A 14,523-nucleotide genomic window follows, 5' to 3' on the forward strand; every position below is an offset into this window, starting at 1 on the left:
GAGAAGAACAAAGAAGACCAACCTCTGTCTTGCGCTAATCTCCTAGTTCGATTCCTCTCTCTCTTGATAGTCTTTCGCTACTTGTTCCCTTGCATGCCTAGATTCACAAAGTACCTGTAAGATCACAGTAGCATAGCACTATACAAGAACATGGATCTATAATCATAAACAATCTAGGATCAGATGTAAATTGGCCATACAAATGCAGCAAACATGAATGACACAAGAGTATGGAGGAAATCTTGAATAGCTTTTATTGATAAACAAGAAAGAGCCAAGAGGAGTTACAACCAGTTGTTTTGACCGAGCATCATCCTCTCAGCAAGGAAGCCCCTCTTCACCTCATACAAAGCTTAGATCACCCAACAATCTAATGTTGTCTCAAGAAACCAACAGCAATTCCTTACAATATGAAAAATTCCAGCCTTTGGATCTATGGGATGAGGGATCCATATATAGATATATGTAAGGAAGATGAGTCAGCCTGTGATTTGATTAGTGTCTTCCCTCTGATAGTTCTTGCTTCCACTTGGATATTGATGATCTCTTACTCATCCTTGGTCGAATTCAGAGAGGCAAGTGTCACAGGAGAAGTTTCTGGAAGTTTCCATGCCTCTCCACCTCGCAGAATGACACTGCCATTTGTCACTTCTCGTGCATCGCACCCCATAGAAGGGCTTTTTGAAATGCAACGCACCCACACAGTGTGTTTAGGTGAGATGCAATGCACTTTGCCTATGGAGGAGCTGAAATGATCTTGTTTTGACCAGTTCTGAGCAGTTTTTCATGGAGAACTTCTGGGAGAAGCTATAATCAATTGACCTTGTTCCTTTAAGGGTAAGAACAACACTTTTAGGCACTTAAGAGCCCTTGGTTTATGGACATTTCATGCTTGGGGTTGTAGTGCCCAAAAATGTCTATAACAATTGCCCCCTAAAGCATGAGGTCGTTAATATTTTGATGTCGGGTGAAATGCTTTATTATGAGGATCCGAAGTTCTTTCAAGCTAGGAGGAGACCTGTAATAAGATACAATACAATACATTATCTTCATAATATTTTCATGATCTAGCTGAGGCGGGCATTCCCATGCTCAGCTTTATAAATTCATTTTCATGTACATAGGACAAACAATCGTCTGAGTGTAGACTGATGATTCTGATAGAGCCATCATCCCTTTGATTGGATGATTATCTGTGTACATTTGATGTCTTTATTTCCCTGAATATATATCACATCCTGGATGGATGAAACTAGATCCGGGGTCTTCAATCTCGTTCGATCTTCACTCGAAGTACAAGTCTATCCATGTGAGAGATGTTCTGGAGTCGAACATGGAAAGACATCGCCTGATTACCAGCCAATGATGTAAGCTGTTAACAGGCACGAGAGGAATCACCGATAATGATAATGACCCTCAAGGTACTGCAGTACAATTCGCGTGGTGTGAATAAAGGACTTGGCATCGAACACCACGCAAAATCTTTCGGTTGAAGGCCATTGATGTAAACCTGTCGCCGGAAGTGAGAACTTGCCATTGAGGCATGCAAGCTTCAAAGTACTGAACGAAGTGTTCCTAGATTGACTTCTTGGATAATGAGCTGATGTCGACAAGAAGTGATCCATCACAAGAGGGCCTTAATGAATCCCACATCAATGACACAGAACGGAGCAAATGATTTTAATGGAGGTGAAAACGATCTGATAACATACGGTTCAGGGTGGTAGTCATGAAAGAATGGAGTATGAATGTATTGTAGCGGGTGAGACACAGGTGAATTCTTTGAATGACTTCTCTTGAACATATCGGTGACACTGACATGATGGATTGGTAGCATTATCCCAAATGTGGATGGTGTGATGGGACCATGGCAATGTGACCGGTGAATGAAACAACCCAACCCGACTTGGATGTGGAGTGAAAGTGTCATGTTCAAGAGCGACTTGCTACCAACAAAGTTTCTTCAACTTTTCTTCCCAATTTTCCCCAGTCATTGCTGACTAGTACCTCTTTATTTTTTTCAAGCTTGAGGAGGATAACATATGCTTGTTCTATAATTTTCCCTTCGGGCAAGCCCATCGCTATGCTTTAACGAGCCTAGTGATAGTGAAACTCATTCTTGTCTGCTATGGACAAGTTTGTCGCTATTAAGTTTTAACGAGTTTAACGACAAAGATAACTCGGTCCTTTTCAATTTTAGAGAGTCTTAAAAGGAACATAAAGGAAACTCCAAAATTCCTTTTTCGTCATCTAATCCCTTAAGTCCGAAAAAGTATAAAACAATACAGAAGGGATGAATTTTTGATACTTTTAACGAGCCGAACAAAACAAGCGCTCGATATTTTTGTGTAATAATCCCTCAGGTCCAAAAAGATTAAAATTTATAGGAGGGATAGCACTTCCGATCCCTTTAACGAGCTGGAGAGGCCAATGGCTCGGCAATCTTTTCATATTTTAAGAGTCAGTTGAAAAGAGCTTAAAGGAGACTTGTCTCTTGAGGAACGAGTGATAAAATTGGGTAACAGCTGATTCCAGGTAAGGTTTGGAATGTTCCAATCACGGCAGTGTTACAAGGATGGCTAATGAGATCACTCTTCGCAGCTGTTCCTCAAAAAGGGGTAAACAATCAAATGGAGGTGAATGATCGGCCAATACAGAGTGGAGGTGATGATGAGAACACGACCAAGGCTTTTAAAGGCTGAAGTACTACATTCACGATGGTTATTTACCGGGAAATAGTTCATTTTTTAATGAGCTTAAACGCGGGGGGAAACATTTTCTCATGGCTTATGTTTATTTTTTAACGAGCTTGAACTATGCGCTAAAACTGCTCGATTAATCCAGTCGTATAATAAGAATGTCCCATTTAAAAACAGCAATTTTTAGAGTTTTTCCCCACATCGTTTCTTTATGCAAGTTAGGAAATGACCAATCCTACGAGTTTAAAGGGTTAAAGGACCTACAAATTTAAAAAATAAATAGTCGCTCTTTGCTTGCATGCCAAAAGGTTTGCATGCCCCTAGGTATAAAATAAAGCTTCAAGGTCACCTTGTATTCAAACCGACAAAACATTTGTTTTATCAGGAAAGGTATACCTCTTTCAGGTTACCAAAGATTGTTCTATTCACAACGCAAACAAAACACTTCTTTGGTGATGTCCACCGAAATAGACAAAGGCGAGTGGAGGAGACTACTCCACTCACGTAACTTTGACAAGAGAATCTTGTTCCAGAATAACTCCCTCTTCCAATTACGGACGGGAGTACAGACCAGTCATATATCTCTCACGGAAACCTACCTTATACCCGAAGTTTTCCTGCCGAAGCAGACCAGGGTGCATGCACCCTGGGTTTCAGTCATGTCCCCCGAATCACTCGCGCTCATCAGGTGGGCAGACTAGGGATTGATGAGACATTCCTTGTGTGAAAAGACCATTTAGGGATGATATATGAATATTTTCTATGTGTGATCCGAGAAATGAAAGCTGGTCTACGAGCTTGACCACTCTTCCTTCGTGCGGAAAACACATTACTCTAAAGAGTGATGAGACAATGGCTCCCATGCAATAAATATAGTCTCATCCAAGGAGTAGATTATAATCCAGGGGTCCTTGAACTACCACTACGTTCATGTGAATGGTTTTCCCTCTCAATGTTATGGGCACATTGGGAAGGATCCCTAACGGTCGACTGGTTCCTTTGTCAAAGCCTATTAGATTTCTCATCTCAGGCAAAAGCGATGGCGAACCAAGCGATTTCCAAGTAGTCAAGGAAAGGATACTCACAGAAGCCCCTTCATCTATGATGGTACCAGCCATAACCATTCTATATACCTGAGCAATAATTCGGAATGGTACACTAGCTGGTAAACGGGGTCTGCCTAGTTGATTCCAGTCGAAGGAGACAACTAGGTTGCTTGGTGGTGGGACCGAATAGACGGCCAGGTATGACTCTGACGAACTTCCTTCCTACGGTAAAGGAATGGGTAAATTGCCCCCATGTTCATCAGAGTCTGTGCTTACGAAAATAATTTGGACGGTGTCATCCTTATTCTCTTTTGTGACTATATCATCTGAAGATGGAACCTCTGAAAGCAAGACCGGGTCAACTGCCACCTCGACCTTTTGACTTTCATCTGGTATGGGTTCAGATGGTTTGTCTTCAATGATAGATGCTTCGGCCGACCACCTGGGCAGGTTAGCCGGCTTTTCAACTAGTGACGGACTCGGCAAGAGTTTTTTTATATCCAAGAGGAAGTCGTAACGGTGAAACCGGACGATCGTCCAAAACTCTTTTAGCCTCGTCTAAGAAGGGACAACGGTGGACGACATGGTCGCCTTCACACAGTTTACAAGGAAATCTGTATTTTCCTTTTTGTCCTGGGGCTTCACTCTCACTAGTCGACGGTGTGTTTTCAACATGATCAACAGAGGTTGACGACACCGGGTTGTGCAAACGAGGAGACCAGTCCCTCAAGATCCGAGGGATGCAAGGACAATCTCTATGATAGTGGTCTCCTTTGCAAATGACACATGGTGATTTAGGCTTGGTCGGTGTAGTGTGTGGATTTTCGCTAGATGACACTTGGTTGCCCCCTTTCGCTTTTGGCTCCTTCTTCTTCTTCTCTTTCTTCTTCTTTTCCTTCTTCTTCTCAGGTACTTGATTTTTGGCTTTACCAGCCCCATCAAGCGAAGAAGAAGGAGGAGAGGAAGAATTGGAGGAAGTAGAAGGTTGGTGGGTAACTCTGGATTCGTCTAGTTGCTGACTCGATTGTTCAGGAATTGCGGCATTCTGAACGACAGAGGTTGAGAAGAGCCATACGGTTAAGCTGATTTTCAATCCTGGAAGTGACAATGTGGCCATATGGGGTGCACCAACATCTCCCCAAGAGGAGAAGGGACTAGGATTTCCTCCAAGGGGAATTCCTTGGTTGGTGGGTTCCATTTCCTCAACCTAAGATCAACGTAGGGAAAGGTGATGATTATTTCGTTTAAAATAAATTTTAGACGCTTTGACACAACTTTGTTTTTTCAATTTTTAAGAGTCGAGAAAGAACAAACGATGACTCTAGTCACCTTCGATTTTTAATGAGCCTGAAGTGACAAGTGCTCAGATGGACCTTTTCCGTTAAGGAGTCTGAAAAGGAACGAAAGGGACTACTCTGGAAATCTAGGTAGAGGGATTACCAAACCAATCGCAAAACTGCAGAATACTTTTACGGTACGGCAGTCAATCTTCCCGAATGCTGTGTTCAGTGCATTGCGATAGATAGGGCGGCAGACACGGCTTCCTATGGATAAAGGATTAAGCCTATTGGGGTCTCCCAAAATATACTCGACGGTACGTGGGAGCACAAGTCCGTATTGGCACTTATCATCTCAAAATGGAGGAATCACCCAACCATCAGTAAGAACAATAGTTACCAGGCTTTACGACGCCAGAATATGTCTCTAGCCTAGACTTCTAAATGTTGTGCGTTAGGTTCCAAAGCGTTGTTAGATTCATTGAATTTATTTTATAGTTGATCTTGTTTATGAAGTTTTCCTTTCAGGTTCACCACGAGATGTAGATGTGTAATTCCTAAAATGAAATCTAAGATGATAAACAGTCTTTTATCCTCTTTGTGCAATGAAAATCCTAGCTACTAAGGAAAGAGAGGCAGTATTCATTCACAAAGAGAAAAGAGCACACTCTAAATGCACTTTGCTAAATCAAACCAATCAAACAGTCTAAATGCAAATGCACATGCATGTATTTGTTTTCGACTTTCTTAGTATGTAAATCATAAAAAGAAAGTTGATGCAGAAATCTGAATTGCTTTTCAAGCAACAGTTATCAACAAGTTTCTTTTCGAAATAAAAAATGGAGGCAATCACAACACCTTACGATTTGGAAACGAATACTTGTTTTCGACACTAGAAAAATTACAAATTCAGACCAAATACAATAGTAACAGGATAATCGACTATCTACAGCAATCAAACTCTTTCCTATGCTTAAAAATGACACTTGCGACGCTTTCAAATCAAAGGACGACAGTACGATTACGCTACTTTTGCAAAGGAGAACTGAAAATGACCCAACAAACACACAAAAACATTTACAGTTCTTTTGTACAAAGGAGGCGGAATAACAGCAAAGAAAATGGGTCTCAAATAGAGATATATTGATCACAGGCAGCAAAATTCATGAATAAAACTGGAAAGAATGAACAGCAGAAACCAAAACTGAACAATGCCTAGTCTGATCAGCGCACCTGTAACACAAGGAATTTGAAATGCAGCGCACCTACTACACTCGGGAAGTGCGCTGAATTTCAGATTCACAGAACAGTTGCTGCGCTGGGCTAGAGACGAGACTTTGCTTGGGTTCCGGGTCACATTTTGCAGTTCAGTTCATGGGTTTTAGCTGAGAAAATGGTAGTCAGTAATGCAACAATCAGGGGTAGATCTAAGGAGGATCTAAGAGCTACCACAAGGGGCAATCAGAGAGTTTGTAAATTAGTTGTTTAATTTATAAACAAATCCCAGAGATTGACTGAAGCGGCATTTATCTACTTTGCATTTGCATAGCAAATGCAGTTCGAAAGCTACCTGGCTCGACTTCAGGCTCCGTCTGTAAGTTTATAAAATAGACAACAAGGAAGATAAACAAACAAACTAATTCGTCCCCAGCGGAGTCACAATTTTGTTATAGGGAAAAGTGTCTACACAGAACTGCTTATCCCACTAAGGTGTGATAGCTACCTTAGAAACAAACAAAGTAAAGCTACTTTCGTTTTTCCTTTATGAAGTATAGATGAGAGAAGAACAAAGAAGACCAACCTCTGTCGTGCGCTAATCTCCTAGTTCGATTCCTCTCTCTCTTGATAGTCTTTCGCTACTTGTTCCCTTGCACGCCCAGCTTCACAAAGTACCTGTAAGATCACAATAGCATAGCACTATACAAGAACATGGATCTATAATCATAAACAATCTAGGATCATATGTAAATTGACCATACAAATGCAGCAAACATGAATGACACAAGAGTATGGAGGAAAACTTGAATAGCTTTTATTGATAAACAAGAAAGAGCCAAGAGGAGTTACAACCAGTTGTTCTGACCCAGGATCATCCTCTCAGCAAGGAAGCCCCTCTTCACCTCATACAAAGCTTAGATCACCCAACAATCTGATGTTGTCTCAAGAAACCCACAGCAATTCCTTACAATATGCAAAATTCCAGCCTCTGGGTCTTTGGGATGAGGGATCCATATATAGATATCTGTAAGGTAGATGAGTCAGCTTGTGATTTGATTAGTGTCTTCCCTCTTATAGTTCTTGCTTCCACTTGGAGATTGATGATCTCTTACTCATCCTTGGTCGAATTCAGAGAGGCAAGTGTCACAGGAGAAGTTTCTGGAAGTTTCCATGCCTATCCACCTCACGGATTGACACTGCCATTTGTCACTTCTCGTGCATCGCACCCCATAAAAGGGCTTTTTGAAATGCAACACACCCACACAGTGTGTTTAGGTGAGATGCAATGCACTTTGCCTATGGAGCAGCTGAAATGATCCTGTTTTGACCAGTTCTGAGCAGTTTTTCATGGAGAACTTCTGGGAGAAGCTGTAATCAGTTGACCTTGTTCCTTTAGGGGTAAGAAAAACACTTTTAGGGACTTAGGAGCCCTTGGTTTATGGACATTTCATGCTTGGGGTTGTAGTGCCCAAAAATTTCTATAACAGTACTACAAAATATCCATCATATTCCTCAATTATAAAAGATATTCCAACTACTGTCCCTCAGACACCGTAAACATCTACAGAACAGAGACAGTTAGAAATTTTTCAAATATATAAGGAAATCAAGCAGAGGAATGAGGCCATTCATGATAACATACTAGCTCAGTTCAGAAAGAAATCCTCCTCCATTCAGCATAGACTCATCTCAGCATATGACACAAAAAAAGGAAGGATTCATATGGCATTCTTGCAGGCCCAGGTTTCTCAACCAAAGTCAGTAGCAAATTTCAAACAGACCACTTTTGAATTTGAGGCAAAGGATGTCCATACTTTGGATCAAATTAATATGCATAGGCATGCAGGAGAGATGGTGTACTCAACCTTCACTCGGACTACTATCACTGCCTCAAAACTATAGCTTACTCAAAATAATGTGCACTCTCAACTCAACTTGGAGAAAGTCTCCTCACTTGCCAAAGATACCAGGATCAAGTAGTTGGAGGAAATGGTGGTCAAAGCAGGCCTTGATCCAAAAAATTCAAAATCCATAGAGGAGATAATAAAAAAGAAGAATGTTGACATTGCAGCATTAAAGAAGCAATTGAAGCTGCCAGCAACAAAAGACCCCAGGCCAAAGAACTTGGAGAGATAGAGCTACAAAAGGAAGAGATTCTAAAGCTTCTAGTGGAGCAAGGTGCTGAGATTAAAGAAATGGAAGCATAAATGGACAAGTTAATAAGGAAAAGGAACAAAATTCATAGCTTGTATTTGTTCCTCTTGATGCAGTTCCTATTGCATCTCTGTTATAGACAAGTGTCCCTACAATAACCACTACAGCAGGAACATCATCCTCAATAGTGCTTCCCACATCAGTTGTGGATGACTCAGTGAAGTTAGCTCAATCTATGGAAAATATGTCAATACAAGGAGAAGAGCTAAAGAAATTGAAGTTGGAGATAAATTTTTTGCAGGATAAGAGTCTAAGGTTTGAAAACGCTTACTTGACAGAAACACAGAAGACCCGGACATTGTCCCAAAGATTATAGAAAATGGAAAAATATTGTTCCATGGGAAATACATTCGCACAGGTGAAGGAAAATATCTGGAAAAGGATTAATGAAGACATGGGAGAAATTTGGCCTTCAATCCAAATCGTTTTTGAACAGAAGGATCTTTTTGAGAGGTCGAAAGAAGCCATTGAGCAAGTTAGAAAGCATCTAGGAGATAAACCAAATGAAGCTATTGATCTTAACAAATTTCTAAACTCCAAGAATAGTCAAGAAATGGAAGAATTAGAAATTGAATATATGACTGAAACAATTTTGGATGTCAAGAAAGTGTTGACTAAAAGGGACATGATGAGACAGCTTGAAGAGAAGTGCCAAAACATGAACATGGGAATAGAGAGATTATTTTCCAAGCTGGAGCCTCTCTACAAGAAAGGATTTCCAAACCTGTTAGTGGTTAATGGCAAGCTTAGCACGTGGCCAGATTACAGTGTGCAGATTATGAACAAGGCGAAAGGTAGCTCAAAAGTTACAGTCGAAAGAGTCAGCATTAAAGGAAATGCAATCCTAGAAGCACTATCATATGATCTTGACATCTAGTATGCAATTCCAAATGTGTTCATCACCTAAACGACATTTTCCATGTATGCTAAAGTTGATGAAGTGTATAGGAAGTTAATGAAGATGAATATCCCAAGTGAACAGTGCTAGGATAAACTCTGTGAATTAATAAAGTAAAAGGTAATTTTTTGGCACAACTTAGCATACATCGCATCCAGTTTTTCAGTGCTAGATAGCCATTCGTTCCTTCATTTCAGTGCCACCACTTCAGATAGTTCGATTTTCCTCATTTAATTGTAATAAGTTAGCTTAATTCAATCCTCTTATTTTGTAGATACATCCTCGTCATCCTTACAGGATATTTTCTGTAAATTAGTTATAAATACTTCAATTGTTGAAGTAGTACATGTTGGTTTTTGTACGAAGAAACACTATTGTATATCTTTTTCTGAAGCATTGGTAGATTTTCCAAAGTAATACAAAAGCTCTTGCATAGGATTCATGTGCCAAGTTGTTGGTGAAGTACATCTATCTATTTTATGTGTTTATATCTCTTTGTTTATCGCATGTGATTGTTTTCTAAATTTGAATTATTCAATAGATAAATAAAGGGAAGAATTTGTTTAAATCTACACTTTGCACCTAGATACGAATAATTTCTATGTTTTCTTATGATCTTTGAATATATAATTCAAGTAAGAATGCTCTATATTTTAAAGTGAACCTTATTCTGTTCTTCTTCTCCATTTCATAGACTTTAAAGAATCCAGTCGGTTTGGCTACTTTGCCTTGTGAGATCTATCTATAGATACTATAGTTAATCTTTATTTTATGTCACAGACTCCATAGCCCAATGGAAATCTAAGTTATCAACCAACCATTCAAATACAAATCAAACCCTGAACTTCATAACTAGCCTAATATTCAATCAAACAAATTTAAATCTTACAGAGAGAGCCCTCTCTGAAGCTGCTAGGGCTAGATCACAGCTTCCAAAGTTGGTATGTGGTTACCTTGGTGATTTTCTTCTGCAACCTCAGAAAATTGTTGAGTGCTAATAGACTCAATACTTGTAGTTGTGGATAGATTTACAAAGAAGGATCATTTTATTCCATGTTACAAAACTAATGATGCTACACATGTGGATAAATTGTTTTCGAATGATATTTTTCAACTACATGGTTTTTCAAAGAGTATAATTTCTAACAGGGACATAAGGTTTATGGGGCACTTTTGGAGAACCTTGTGGAAGAAAAATGGAACAAGGTTAAACTTCAGTTGAGCCTGTCATCCATAGTCTAATGGAAATACCAAGAACAGAAGTCTTGGGAACATATTGAGAATCCTTGTGGGTGATCATCCCAATCAATTGGATCATCTATTAGCTCAAACAGAGTTTGCATATAATGGTTCACCAAATAGGAGCACAGGGAAAATTCCATTACAGATTTTGTATGGAATGCATCCTAGGGGAGTTTATGAGGTGCGATATTTGGGAAGAATGAAACAAAGAAGTGTTAAAGTATAATATTTTGCAGTACCAATGAGTGAGTTACATGATAAATTTAATCGGAGGTTACAACACTGCAGTTCCAAATACAAATAGAAAGCATATTTAAAAATAACAGAAGTGAAGTTTGAGGTGGGTGACATGGTCTTAGCTCACTTGAGAAAAGAGAGGTTTCCAAGAGGGGAAAATAATAAACTTAAGATGAGTAAGATAGGTCCCTGCAAGATACTTCACAATTTTTCAGCTAATTCGTATGAACTAGAGTTACCTATAGACATAGGTATTTCACCAATTTTCAATGTGAGGGATTTGTAACATTATCCAGCCGGTGACAAAGACTCATCCATAGTAAATGCAAGTAGTGATGAATCAATGAGAAACAGTGGGTAAAACAAATGCCTATCGAAAAAACATTGGAAGCTAAAATGATTTTGGACAGAAAGGTTGCAAAGACGACTAGAGGGCAGGAATATATGGAATACTTCATGAAGTGGAAAGGTGATCTGATTGAAGATTCTACTTGGATGAGTGTTGTAGCTCTACATAAAGCAGGTTATTATCTCAAAGACCTTATGAGCATGATCTCATAAAACATTTATTTCCTAGGCAGTCTGATGAAGGTCCATTGATGCAGCACAAAATTCGATGAATACTAGACAAAATCTTGCAAATATGATGGGATGGTCAAATGCTAAAGTTGGTTGTGGGGGGGGGGGGGGGGGGGGTTGGGTGGAATATTTATTTAGAAAATTTTGAATGTTTAATTTAGGAGTAGTTTTGATTTTTTTTAATAAGTGGAAGAGATATTTTCTGTTGTAAAATATTTTTTTTAGTTTCCTTTGTTTTGTAGAGAATATGAAATGATTCATCTCCTGTGACTCTTGGTTGTCCCATGTTAATTTCTTTTTTAAAGAGTACGAGTGCCTGAAAGAAAAAATAAAGAGAGGAGAAGAGAGGGCTCGTTGTTTTCCTCTATGAAATTATAGTTCTATAGGTTGTAATTGTTGCGCTTTCCATATCTTTGAATAGGAAAGTGTTTGTTTCTATGTGATTGCCAAAATTAAATGACCAATGGGACTGTAAGTGATGTGATTTTGAATTAAATCAAATTCTAGTGTTTGAAACTATTAGCACTTTGTAATTTTCCTAGGCTGAGGAAGAAAACTACAAAGGTAACCACAAACCACTTTTAAAGTTGGGAGCTATCCCTTCCAGCTTCAAAGAGGGCTCTCTTTGTATGATTTAGATTTTTGTTTTCAAGGTCTTAGGCTAGTTAATAGAATTGGAGGTGGGTTTTTCAAAATTTTGGTTGAAAGGTGCTAGAAAAGTCAAATGGGCATGGAGTCATAAATTTTTGGGTAATCAATTGCAAATTGACAGAGTAGTTGTAATAGGGTAGGGTAGGAAAACTCTTGGATTCTTTAAGACATTTATGGTGTGGATGATATGAGAAAGAAGAAGATCAATTAAATATAAAGCATATTGAAATTAATTTATATTTAATCTTAGGAGGAAAACATTAAGATTGTTTATAACAAGTCAGAGCAGAGTACAGTTAAGTAAATTCAACTCTTATTCTTTTTGCAACAATTAGGAGGGGAAATTCATATGGAAACTGAGAAAAATGAACACTTTGACATAAGAGAACACATCTCCATTTGTTTGATGCAAGAATCCTGGAACAAAACTACCTCCATATTTCTAAAAATTGATTACTTTGAGTACAATGCACGACTTACATCAAGGTGTAGCTCTTTTCTTCATACATAATCTAACCCTTACTAATTCTTATTACGAAATATTTATAGACTTTCTATTGAACTAACTTTGGATTCCAAGAAGGAATTGATTACAAAATAATATCTAACAAAATTATAGATATTTCCAAAACAAAACTAGAAAATAGGAATTCTTCACAAATTCGATGGTTTTGTTGAAACTTTGAAGGAAAAACAACGTAAACTTTGAAACAGGGGCTATAAACTTAAAACGGGAACTCTAGCAAAAAAACCCAAAAAACCATGAAAAACAGTCCTAAAAACAAAAATTGTGTATTTTGGAACAATGTTTTTTTTTAGGGTTAATTTTCAACTTATTTAAAAAATGGCAGTAAAACCAATTTTGTTGTGAAAAATAAATGAAAAAAACACACTAATGTTTTTGGTAGAATGACATTTTTCTTTCCCAGGTATAATTTCAACATTTTTTAGTAATGGTGATAAAGATAAAATAATGGGATCTGAAACACATTAAAATTCCATCAGTTTTCATCCATGTTGTTAAACATATAATAACATGACACTAAATATCGCTAAAATTCTAATTGTTTTCAACCATAACATTAGAGATGAGAAAAAATGGAATTTTTTCAACCATAGAATTAAAAAACTCTAAGTTTTCAACACATTTAAACCATGACATTATGAACAAATTACATGACTAAATTAATCAAAATGTCAATCCTTGTAGATTGAATGAAACATAAATTACATCTCTAAGTTATTATTGCATTATGGATATTATAAACAAGAAAACTCATCATAATTAAAACATATAATCCAACAAACATAAAAATGACTCATAACTTCATTTAATATCATATGGAAATCATTTTTTTATTTCAAGATATGATACAAAGATCAGTTATATAAACTATCTTAGACGATTATTCAAAATCACTCATATTTTCTTACACACCATCAGAATTCACATCTTCAGATGAATGACTAGACGCAGATGAAGATGTTCCATATTCTTCTCTTTCATCAACTAGTGCCCCATCTGAGTGCACATGCATGCCCACCATTTCAGGTTTCAAAATTCTTCTAGATCTATGACTAGGTTCAGTAGACTCCCATCTCAAAATTATTTCTTTTGGTAACAACCTCTTCAAAATATTTATCGTCTTGAAGTGAAGAGTTCCTCACTTTGTTAAATTGAAGTCATAAACAAGTATGTCAACATCCTCCAATTTAAGAGGTCTATGTGACGAAAATTTATATTTCTACTCTTTCTTTTTCTCTTTTCGCCATTTTTTATCAATTACCATCTCTGGATTGTACACACCATTGAATGGATGTGTATTTTTGTCATACAAATGTACTTCAACACCTGCAACATATTCATTTTCTGTAATGACCTTTATAACCTTAGCAACCCAGAATGGATAGCCATTGGCATCTCCATCTGCTAACACTGCGATCATGCAACCCTCCTTAATATCTTGTACTGAATCCCCATAAAGGTCTTCCATGGCTTCACGTTCTGCATGAGATCTTCATGAACCAATATATATTTATCTTTCCTCTACCTGTGAAGAATTAATAATACCTTGAGATTGTTGTTTTTCAACAATGTTTCTTTCCTTATGTTCATTTGACACATTTTGTGGCCAAATAAATGGAGTTTTTAAAGGTATATCTTCATTTATTGTTCTTGAAATAATATCACTTTGATTATTGAAAAAAGACTCCCACCAAACTAAATCAACAATATCAAAGCACTCATATGTATATCTAATACATTTTTTAATTTATTCTAGGAAATCAGAATAATTTATATCTCTATTTGGCCTATGTGCATTATGAACTTCAGCAACTGATTGTAATAACAATATATTTGATGCAAATATTGGATGATCTGGAATGAACTTCAAAAATGAAAAACCTGATGATGGTGCCCATTCTGTAGTGGTTGAATACTTCTTACCCCATATTAGTGT

Source organism: Pinus tabuliformis, chromosome X (assembly GCF_031772625.1).
Source record: "Pinus tabuliformis cultivar Carrire ecotype Pingquan chromosome X, CPIR1, whole genome shotgun sequence".
Lineage (NCBI taxonomy): Eukaryota > Viridiplantae > Streptophyta > Pinopsida > Pinales > Pinaceae > Pinus > Pinus tabuliformis.